This window comes from Triplophysa rosa, linkage group LG13 (assembly GCF_024868665.1).
Source record: "Triplophysa rosa linkage group LG13, Trosa_1v2, whole genome shotgun sequence".
In the NCBI taxonomy this organism is placed as follows: Eukaryota; Metazoa; Chordata; class Actinopteri; order Cypriniformes; family Nemacheilidae; genus Triplophysa; species Triplophysa rosa.
In genome coordinates, this window is record NC_079902.1 from 9,478,636 (window position 1) to 9,489,794 (window position 11,159).

The window sequence follows — 11,159 nt, forward strand, 5'->3', positions numbered from 1 at the left end:
CCCATCACTATTCCCATGGCTGTGTCTAAGCAGGCCCTGTCCAAATGGCGCCTCCGGTCTTGGGACCTCCTCTGAGTCCACACTTGGATGACGTCAGGAAGTGCAGACCTATAGGGCACTAGGCACGAGTCCACAAGGGTACATGGGAGTGCATTTTGGGACAGATTTGAGGTCATCACACCGGAAAAGAGCAAGCGGTGCTTTCTAATCCTCTCGCGGTACTTTGTTGTCATTCGCTGATCAGTCTGCGAGCGCCGCGTGAAGTCGACCACTTGTTGTCCCACTGTTGTTATTTGGGACTGGAGCTGCCGGTTTTTATTGTTCTGTATTTCATATGTTTGTATTTCATATGTTGATATGCCACCCGAGCATTATGCAATAGATACTTATGTTTGTAATGCATTCATTTGTCATGACGTCATGAATGTATATTTATTAATTTGTTTACACTATACTTAATGTGCATAATGTGTTCTTAATATGCATACTATGTTGTTATTTAATATTTCTCTACTCCTAAAAGAAATGGTTCTTTATAGAACCAGAAATGGTTCTATCACCTGCTTCATATATGGAACCCCAAAATGGTTCTATATTGAACCAACTTAATGGGTTCAATAAAAAGAACCCCAAATGGTTCGTTGAATCCAAGCTAAATGGTTCTTTATAGAACCATTAAAGGTTCTTTATTATTATGAGTTATTTATTATTGATAATAAATTATAGCCAATCCAGACAATTCAAAAAGTTTATATTTATTCATTTTATTATGCAAAAATATAAATATAATTTAAAATCACATCTCTGTACTCTGTATTAGACAGAAAAACTTTAAGTTATTTTACATTTAAAATGTTTCATTACATTCAACCATTTAGTTTTAATAATTTCCATTAAGCATTTTCACATTTTAATAAACATACGCATAAGCTTGTTTTTGCACTGCATGTACATAAACAAACACATATTTTAAAATTGCATCCCTGTATTAAACAGCTAAACTTTACACTTTAATTACATTGCATTCAACCATTTTGTTTAAATTATTCACTTTTTTTATAAACATACATAAGCTTGTTTAAGTACAGTACTTAACTTTATGCATCTCTGAAATGAGGAAAAGAATCACAATGCAGATAAAAACAATTCATGAACAATTAAAACATATTAAATAGCACTACAATTTACACAAGTTGATTGTACATTTTTAGTACAGGTATTGGTGTTCTTGTGTCGTGAGGAGACTTAAGTTTAAGCAAATATTTTTGAATAAAAGTCATTGTGTTCTTAATGGCAACTGAACATTGAAAAGAAAATAGACCGCAAACAGGCATTCCACAGCCTGTGTCATGTCAATGTCTGCCTCTCTTATGATGTTCACGTTGTCCATTATAATGCTGACACTTTCAGCTTTGAGGGTATCAGGAGAGCCGTTAAACACTATGGTTGGTGTAGGACCTTTGGGTTCCTGTAAAACAAACATGAACCGTTCCTTTATTTAAAGTCAAGTGACTCAAATGTAAATAAAACTACAGAAGACTATACTTACAATATTTACACTGTAGAGGAAGCTGGCGTTTTCTTTAAATAATGCTGGCAATAAAATGAGTGCAGCACTCCTAACAAGACCTACAAACAGATACAAATTATTGTACATTAGGTACAGAAATCAACTAAAGGGATCGTTTACTCAAAAATTAAAATTCATTCACTCACTCTCTTGTAATTTCAAACCTATATGGTTTTATTTCTTCAGCAGAAAACAAAAATATATATATTTTTAAGAACGTTGGTAACTGAACAACGCTGATAGCCATTTACTTCTATTGGACACAAAACCAATGCAGGTCAATGGGCACCGTCGTTGTTCAGTTACCAGCCTTTTTCGAAATATCTTCTGTTGTGTTCTGGTGAACAAAGTCATACAGGTTTGAAATGACAAGAGAGTGAGTAAATGATGGCAGAATTTTTCATTTTGGGGTAAACTTTAATAATACTAAAATTATTTCACATTTTCTCTAATACAATTTATAGGTGCTACAATGTTTACATTGACAGTGCAGATAATGCAACTTTACACTGGGCAAGGAACAAATATGATGTAGTTACCTTCTGTGGTTTCCTCTGCTGGTCCAATGAGATTGGCATAGAGTTTCCTTTGACTTCCTTCTTTTGCATCCTGATGATGTTTGGGGCCATTTCATTTAGAGATGTTTCCATGTTCTTCGCCAAGTCTGTTCCAACCTCATTGTCATTTCATGCAGCATCTTAAACACAAAAAAATTGTTTACTTCAGGTGCATATATCCAAATTACACACTATCAGACAAACAAGTTACTTAAAAGTCAGCATGAATTGGAGGCTGCAATTGACTATAGTGATGTATTTTCCGAAACAAAATGTTCAATTAGAAAAATAGTGTGCGTGGTAATCAAAATGACTCCAGGCGTTGAATCCCACATGATAAAATAACTTGATTAGAAATAGAGTAGACATCTGGATCATATTTTCTATTCCATTTGCAATTCATTTGTGAAATTTCATTTAAAAAATTGACATTTCTGAGTAACCAACATATACGCAGACTCGGTGCGGATACGAACGCTGCAGAGCACTGCAATCGTACAGCTTTAATGCAGACCGGCGGGAAGTTCTCAGCTGTGGCCAGCAGTGTCCACTTTCCTTCAGAGTTTAGCTCCAACCCTAATAAAACACTCCTGAACAAGCTAATCAAAATCTTCAGGATTACTGAAGAGTAACAGGCAGGCAGTTAAGTTTGATCAGGGTTGGAGGAGCCTGACAGCACGAAAATGGACCGTGCGGGCCGCGGCCCAAACTTAAGAACTTCTACACCTGTTAACATAGGCCTGTGAAAAAATACTCACGGAGTATGTATAAAACTGTGACAAACGTTCACATATCATATCCCTCCGTCTTCCACCCGGTTTGCTTTTATCGTTATCTTACCGTTAACGAACAGCGACCACGCGCTTCATTGAAATTAAGCTTCTGNCTAGCGCCTAAACTTTGGAATAGTCTTCCCTGCACTGTCCGGGAGGCAGACACACTCTGTCAGTTTAAATCTAGAGTAAAGACGCATCTTTTTAATCTTGCATACACTACTCTTCCATAATATAAATCCTCTGAGGGTTTAGGCTGCATTAGTTAGATCAACCGGAACCAAAAACACAACTGATGTACTTGTTGCATCAAAGAGTGCAGAACAGTACTCTGCTCTAAGCCAGTCTTGTCTCATTGTTCCAAGGTTACCACAGCGAGCAGGATGCAGTTCATGGCCTGACCTGATGTAGAGCGGAGAATGGGAAGCGGCGACCTCACAAGAGCTGAGATGATAGAGCTGGAAAGAAGGACGCGGTCACCTGACACGTCTTCATGGCCTGACCTGATGGTAAAGCGGAGAATGGTAAGCGGCGACCTGACAAGAGCTGAGATGATAGAGCTGGATAAAGAAGGACGCGGTCACCTGACAAGTCATCATGGCCTGACCTGATGGTAGAGCGGAGAATGGGAAGCGGCGACCTGACAAGAGCTGAGATGATAGAGCTGGATAAAGAAGGACGCGGTCACCTGACACATCTTCACCACAAAATTTCAAATGCTATTAGATTATTAATGATAATCTTAAACTATAAATTACCTTATTAGTAAGTTTATTTATTTTATTTAGCCTTGTTGTGCAAGCTCTCTGGAGCTTGTGCAGAGGCAGCAGCTTTCGCCAGAGGGGAACTGGAATCCCCTGGTTGGGCCTGGGTTCTCCTGAGTTTTTTTTTCTCGATTTTTGGGTTCCTCGCCACCGTTTGCATACTGTTTTTTTGCACTATTTGCCTGGCCAGGGGGGCTGCTTTAGAATTTTAAAGTTTTACTTAATTAATATTGCATATAGGAATTTATAGTCTGTTATATTTGACCTGTACTGTGTCTGTGTACGTGTGTGTGTGCGTGCGCGTCTGTGTGTGTGTCTATGTCTATGTGTGTTAGTACGTGTGCATATTGTGTGTGTGGAGTGTTTTGTATGTGGGTATTTCTGTCTTCTGTGTTTTCAACTTTTTCTTGTTTTTGCAGGTACAACTTTAATTGTTTTGCTTATAGTCAATATGTCTTATGTACAGCTGCTTTGTAACAATGAAAATTGTAAAAAGCGCTATATAAATAAAGTTGAGTTGACAGCAATTACTTGACTGCTTTCGTGACCCCCTGGGGATTGTATGAATGGTCTAGGATACTCTTTGGGCTTATGAACGCCCCGGCTGCCTTCCAACGCTGTATGGAGGAGTGTCTGGAGGGCCTCCGCGATAAGATCTGTATCCCATATTTAGACGATACCCTTGTATTCAGTAAAACATTTGAGAGTCATGTTGAGGATGTCAGAAAAGTGCTACACAGGCTGAGACAAAATGGGATAAAACTAAAACCCAGTAAGTGTGAGATGTTCAGAACTGAAATTTGTTACCTTGGAAGGATAGTGTCCTCTGAAGGAAATAAGGTGGATCCTGCCGACACTGCTGCCATAAGGATCCTGAAAGAAAGAAAACCAGAAACAGTTGGTGAGTTAAGACCGATGATGGGATTGTTAAACTATTACCGTCAGTATGTGAAGGATTTTTCCCGTATTGCTGGGCCCCTGTATGACCTAATGAAAGGGGCTGCCACGATTGCTGAGGAGACAAGTACTGAAAAGCTGCACCCGAAAAAGACACCCAGAAGGAGGGGAAATTCTAAAGTAGTGCCATACCAAACCCGCATTGAGTGGACTGATACTCACCAACAGATTCTTGAGAAATTAGTAGATTGCTTGATCCAACCCCCAGTTCTTGCATTTCCAGATTTTTCTAAACCATTTGTTTTACACACAGATGCCTCTAATAAAGGTCTCGGTGCTGTGTTGTATCAGCATCAGCAGGGGAGGCTTCGCGTAATTGCCTATGGATCCCGGGCGTTGTCAGTATCAGAGAAAAACTATCATATGCACTCGGGTAAACTAGAATTTCTTGCTCTTAAATGGGCAATAACTGAGCGATTCCATGACTATCTTTATTATTCCCCGTTCTTCAATGTCTACAGTGACAATAATCCTTTGACGTACTGTATATTCTGTCCACCGCAAAGTTAAATGCTACCAGTAGTAGATGGGTGGACGAACTAGCTGACTTTAACTTTACTATTAAGTACCGCCCTGGCAAAGAAAATACAGATGCTGACTTTTTATCCAGGATGCCTGTAGATGCAGAAGCTCTGATGGATGAGTGCACGGAGGAAATTTCTTATGATGCGGTAGGCACAGCTATTCAGTCAGTGAGTGTACAGTCCGAGGTAAATGCAGTGTGGTCCATGGCCATATCGGTTGAACGAGAATTTGTGCCTCAGGACACATCCATTTCATCATTGGCACCAGAACTTAGATAACACCAGGAAGGTGACCCACATATTGGACCAGTGTTACAGTGTAAAGCAGGAGTCGTCAACTAAAATTGCTTGAGGTCCAGTAAACGAACTCTCCTTACCAGTCGAGGTCCGGACAATTAAATACCTAAAAACATGAATTGATGGTTTTTGGCAGACCAAAGAAATAAACATGTCTTTTCCTATCTATTCAACGGCATAATATCTGACAACAATATAATGAAGGAAAATGTGCAAAATGCCCTAATCTCTAAACCTGCACTGAACATACATTCATTTAAACATTAACAACTTTAAAAGAAAACTAAAGTGTTGTTTTCTGCTGAACTGAGATTAACAAATAGCAGCATCAAGTTGTGGCTGATCATCCTATGATAACATTTCAGCTCTTCTTGTGGCTGTTGCAGCTGAAAGGGGGGTTTGTTTAATATTTTCTTTTAGTTCATGTCTTTATTTTCCTTCTGAAAGTGTTTCACACACAGCCTCCATGCACTCTTTTACTATTTTCCCATCAGTAAAGGGCTTGGTATGTTTTCCTAAGGTCCACTGTATTCTTAGGGAACATTCATATGCTCGTTGTTGGGCGGTAAGTGAGTGAGGAAGGACCCATGTAGATCGCTCATACTGGGCTTTGACCTAATATATTTTCTGTGTCCTTACCTCGGACTGCTGCATGTAAGTTTCTTCAAGGTGTTTCTGTCTAGTTTCATAATGCCGTTTAAAGTTTCCACTTTTGACAACCGCAACAGATTCCGAGCAAATGAGACAAACCGGTCTCGTGCATCTCGATGCAGGAAGAATAAATGCAAATCTCTCGACCCATTCATCTCGGATAACATGGTTACTGACAGTTACATCTGTCTGCGCACTGTGCAGCGAGTCTGTACATGTCATATGTACATGTCCGTGGTGCCGTAGGACCCAAATTGCTACTGAGCGGAGCTTGACGTGCCTGGTATAAATTTGATTGCATTAGAAAATAATGTAAGCCGTTCATTTATTTATTATGTCAAAAGGCTTTGAGGTACGGACGGACGCATCTCGCGGTCCGCTTTCAGACCGGAGTCCGCTAGTTGGTAACCCCTGGTGTAAAGTGTCGGGAGGAAAGCCATTACACCAGAAGCTGAAGGGTTTCAGTCGACAGAGTCGTTGTTTGGCCAGAGAATTTGACAAACTGAAAGTGGATGAACAAGGAGTGCTATGGAGAAAAACCACCCAAAAGAAACAATTGGTAGTACCTACCGAATTCAGACATACAGTTTTGAGGGAATTGCACAACCAAATAGGACACCAAGGCACTGACAGGACGTTATCTTTGATTAGAGACCGCTTCTTCTGGCCTTACATGCAGCATGAGACAGAACAGTATGTGATGAGTTGTGCATGCTTGAAACAAAAAAAAACCCAGCCGTGAAACTAGAACTGCTCTTGTAAGCATCACCACTTCCCAACCATTAGAACTGGTGTCAGTAGATTTTCTCCACGTTGATAAGTGTAGTGGTGGCTATGAGTATATTTTAGTGATTGTGGATCATTTCAAGCTTTTTGTGCAAGCATACCCCACAACGACTAAGTCAGGCAAAGTCGTAGCAGAAAAAATATTAAATGATTACGCTCTCCGGTTTGGATACCCAACACGCATTCATCACAACCAAGGAGGTGAGTTAGAAAACCAACTCTTCTCACACATCAGTAAGCTCTGCAATGTGGCTGGCTCAAGAACTACCCCTTATCACCCACAAGGGAATGGCCAAGTAGAACGGTTTAACCGGACATTACTGCAGATGCTTAAAAGTCTCACGGACAAGGAAAAGACCAATTGGAAGAGTTCTCTGAACAAGCTGGTGTTTGCTTATAACTGTACATGTACTGAAGTGACACGCTTTTCTCATTTCTACCTGTTGTATGGCCGCTCCCCGAGATTACCTGTCGACATGCTGTTCAATCTCCCTGCCGATACGGCTGAGGGCAGCCATCAAAATTATGAAGAACACTGGAGACAAGGAATGCAAGAAGCATATGCTATAGCAAGAGAAAATGTACGCAAGGTGGCTCAGAGAAACTAGAGAAATTATGATAGCAAAGTGAGGCGCACAGTACTGTATCCTGGTGACCGAGTGTTGGTCCGGAACCTGACCCCACGAGGAGGAACAGGAAAACTAAGAAATCATTGGGAAGACACCGTTCATATTGTTGTCAGACAAGTGGGAAAAGAGTTGCCCATCTACGAACTGAGACCTGAACATGGAAAGGGCAAATCGAGAGTCATGCATAAAAATTTGCTACTACCCTGCGATTGCTTACCATTAGAAATGGAGGGACTCCCACCTGCGAAACCAAAGAAATACATTGATAGACCTGTTAAAGTGGGGAAAGATTAAGAGGGGGAAGTAGAAGAGGATGAGGAGGATGATGATTACTTTGTGAAAATGTCACCCCAAGCCTCAGTTCAGGTACCACACACTGTATCTGAATGTGAAGTGACTCCTCAGTTCGAAATGCCTGGAAATGAAGACTATCAGGACACACACACTAGTCACTCACCCGAGATGGAGGAGAATTTAGTCGATACACAGACAGAGGAAAATGTACCACCACACTCCATGAGTACTCCGGAACCGAAAACAGAGCCTAGGCCTCAACAACCCCAGTGAGAACGTCGACCACCAAAGATCTTCAGATATGATAAAATTGGTTCTCCCTCCTGTTATGGTGTTACTGCACTGCCAGTTTAAACAGTACCTCAAGTGTGGACATATCAGTTTCCACTGCCCCATCAACAGCTTGTCTATTCATATGGGATGTAAGTTGTTTCAGTGCTCTCTTGAAAGTTTAAAGGGACTTTTGAAACTTTGAAATCGAGTATTATTGCCTGCTTTTGTTGAAGTACATGGACAAGTTGCACACTCCATTTCAGTGATGTAGTACTGCGTGTAAGAGCTAAATAGATTTCTGTTAAGGACATAGGACAAACCTGAGTGTCATTTCCCATAGACATTTCCGATAGACTTGACACATACCTTACAGTCTGAAACCTGTGACATTACTGGGTTTATTTAATGCCTACTGTCGGATCGAACAGTTGATCAATCCAATACTGGATACACCACATGAACTAAAATTGAGGTGTTGGGTTTATAATGTGGAAACAAAACTGAATGTATCAAAAGAGTTCCAGTCTGTAACCAATATGTGAATGTTAGATTCCAATGATCTATTGTTGTTTCAACATGGACACAAAACTGAATATATCAAAATAATTCCAGTCTGTAAAAAGTAGGTATATGTTGGGTTGCACTGATGTATTGATTTCTGAATGAGGATGAATGTACCATTATAAATTCCAATCTGTAACCAGTATATTGTTTATGTTCAAGGAAATGGTAAAGTAGCTCTTAAAAAGATATTGATGTTGGGGACAACATCTAGTTTTGAGGGAGAGTATGTAACAGGGTAAAAGTGTCATTTATTGTTCATTAATTTCAATGTTCACAGACAGCACTGAGATTTGTTATTCATTGTTCATTTAATGCATTATTAGGATGTTCTAGTAGAGGGCGCATATTAGCAACTAGTGGTGAGCACCCGTTTCCTTTTCTATCACTTACAATACACTGATTGAGGGAAACGCAATATGTGCTCGTGCTCAATTGTTATATGTTCCCCTTTTTAGGTAAGCCCTTCAAAATCTGATACTTAAAAGAATATTAGTTAAATAATTATTTGGAAACTGGTATTATTGTTATAATGTACTTGAGTGGTAAAAAAAAAAAGAGTAAGATTGAGCGACACTCGGAGCACGTGAGTAACTCCGATGCTATGCTGCTAATATTAGAGTGATTTATGCACAGTAATTAAGCTTGATGGTTGATAAAGCAACTATTTGAATGATGTTTATGCGGTAAGTCTGCTCATTGTGATCAGAGGTGGGTAGAGTACACTGTAAAAAAAAACGTAATTTTACAGAATTTTCCTGTTTTATTTGTAGAACCCTAAACAAATGTTTACATTTATTACTGTTTCTAAAATAGTTTTTCTAATGTGGATGTGTTCGAAAAAAATCGTAAGGACTGAAATTGATTATATTTTCTATCTGCCCAATGAGAACTGTGTACTTTGACCCTGCGAGTTCAGGGGGAGGGGTCAGAGAGAGAGAGAGAAGAATAAGAAAGATGGCGTTGAGAAAAGACGGTTTCGGGGAGTAAGAGAAAACCGTGTGAGAAACACACTGAAGTTCGCAGCAAAACAATATTCACATACTTTGCGGGTGACAGCTCGATGGACAGAGTTCGCAGAGAGTTGTGTTATCTTGTGAATGTGCTAAACCTCAGTTTGCATTCGCAGCACGAGGAAAAATACTGAGAGAGTTTGGCGAGAGGCCGCACACACCTGATCACCTGTGAGTCAGATGCGGAAGAGATTTCACATGAGGATTCCGTGTGAGTAAACGTTTTGAATCGTTAAATGTATCCGTTGTGTTAGATTAAGAACTCGAAACTCCGGAAGAATATACCCGTGTTTATTTTACACAGTTCAAGTGCTAGTTATATCGAATTACTCGTTCGAAATTCGGAAGAATATACCCGTGTTTATTTTACACATTCAAGTGGATATATCACAGTGGTGTGTGGAGTTTTGAGTCCAGATCAGTGAGGATCATCGCGGATTCATCTACCCAGTAAATCCACGTCATCGTGCATCACGGATGCTGCTGTTCATCTCATCGGGNAATCTGCTGATTTATCTTCTGAAACACCTTCAAGAGAACATGATCCTACAGTCATCGATCATGTGATAGAACCAACAACAGGATTCGCTGAAACTGAATGTACAACAGAAATTGAGATTTCAACCCCAGAAAATATAAGTTCTGCAGTGAGAGAAACTACCACAAACAAAGATATCAAATCAGAATCTGTTGATTTAACTTCAGAACATAGTGAACCAAAACGTACAGATGAATCAGTAACATCATCAACCCAAAGACAATACGAACATATTGTCACATTGCCAGATCATGCGATAGAAATAACAACAGAGCCTTCTGAAACTGAATGTACAACAGAAATCTTGATATCAACGCCAGAACCTTCAAATAACCAAGTGACAACTTCAAGTGAATACATCAACAGCATCACACTGGCAGGACCAGAAATGACACTGGACCATCCTGAAACAGAATGTACAAAAGATTCAGAGAGCTCACAGGTAAAAAAGGATAACATTCTAGAAAGGACATCAATGAAAACGACAGAAATGATGCCAACAGTGACAGACACTGGAGAGAAAACCGAGTGCACTGAAGTGACGGAAATCCTTCAATCACCAGACGCAGATGAGATGCTGTTGACAGATGAAGACTTCTGCTTTGGACTAATTCATCGCACCACATCAGGGTTGAAAAGATGCCGGGAGAAGATGATGCAAATTATCTCATATAAGACCACTCCACGATCATATTTCCCAACAACTTTGCAACCAAATTCAACTCGCAAAATCCAGAAATCACTGCAGGCATCCTCTCTGATTAAATTTCAGAGTTTTACACAAGTTACTCAAAAGAATATAGAAAAGGAGAATCAAACTTCAGATGCCAATAGCCACTTCTACTATTTTAATGGCAAATTGAAAAGAGTTGGAAATCACGCAGCACGCCATGAGAACAATAACACTTTGAGTCAATAAACCAAAGACAATTCAGAGGTTTATTTAGTAAATAAAACTAAATTGCTCACTGC

General features: G+C 39.8%; 1 long non-coding RNA gene across 1 annotated transcript; it reads right to left on the reverse strand.

The window, feature by feature from the left end:
• Positions 1-803: 803 nt before the first annotated feature.
• LOC130564144 (uncharacterized) lies at positions 804-2,176 on the reverse strand. Its single transcript, XR_008964204.1, has 3 exons — positions 2,110-2,176; positions 1,550-1,629; positions 804-1,468 (listed from the first exon to the last, which is right to left on the reverse strand). It is a non-coding gene; the product is annotated as an uncharacterized LOC130564144 (long non-coding RNA).
• Positions 2,177-11,159: the final 8,983 nt, after the last annotated feature.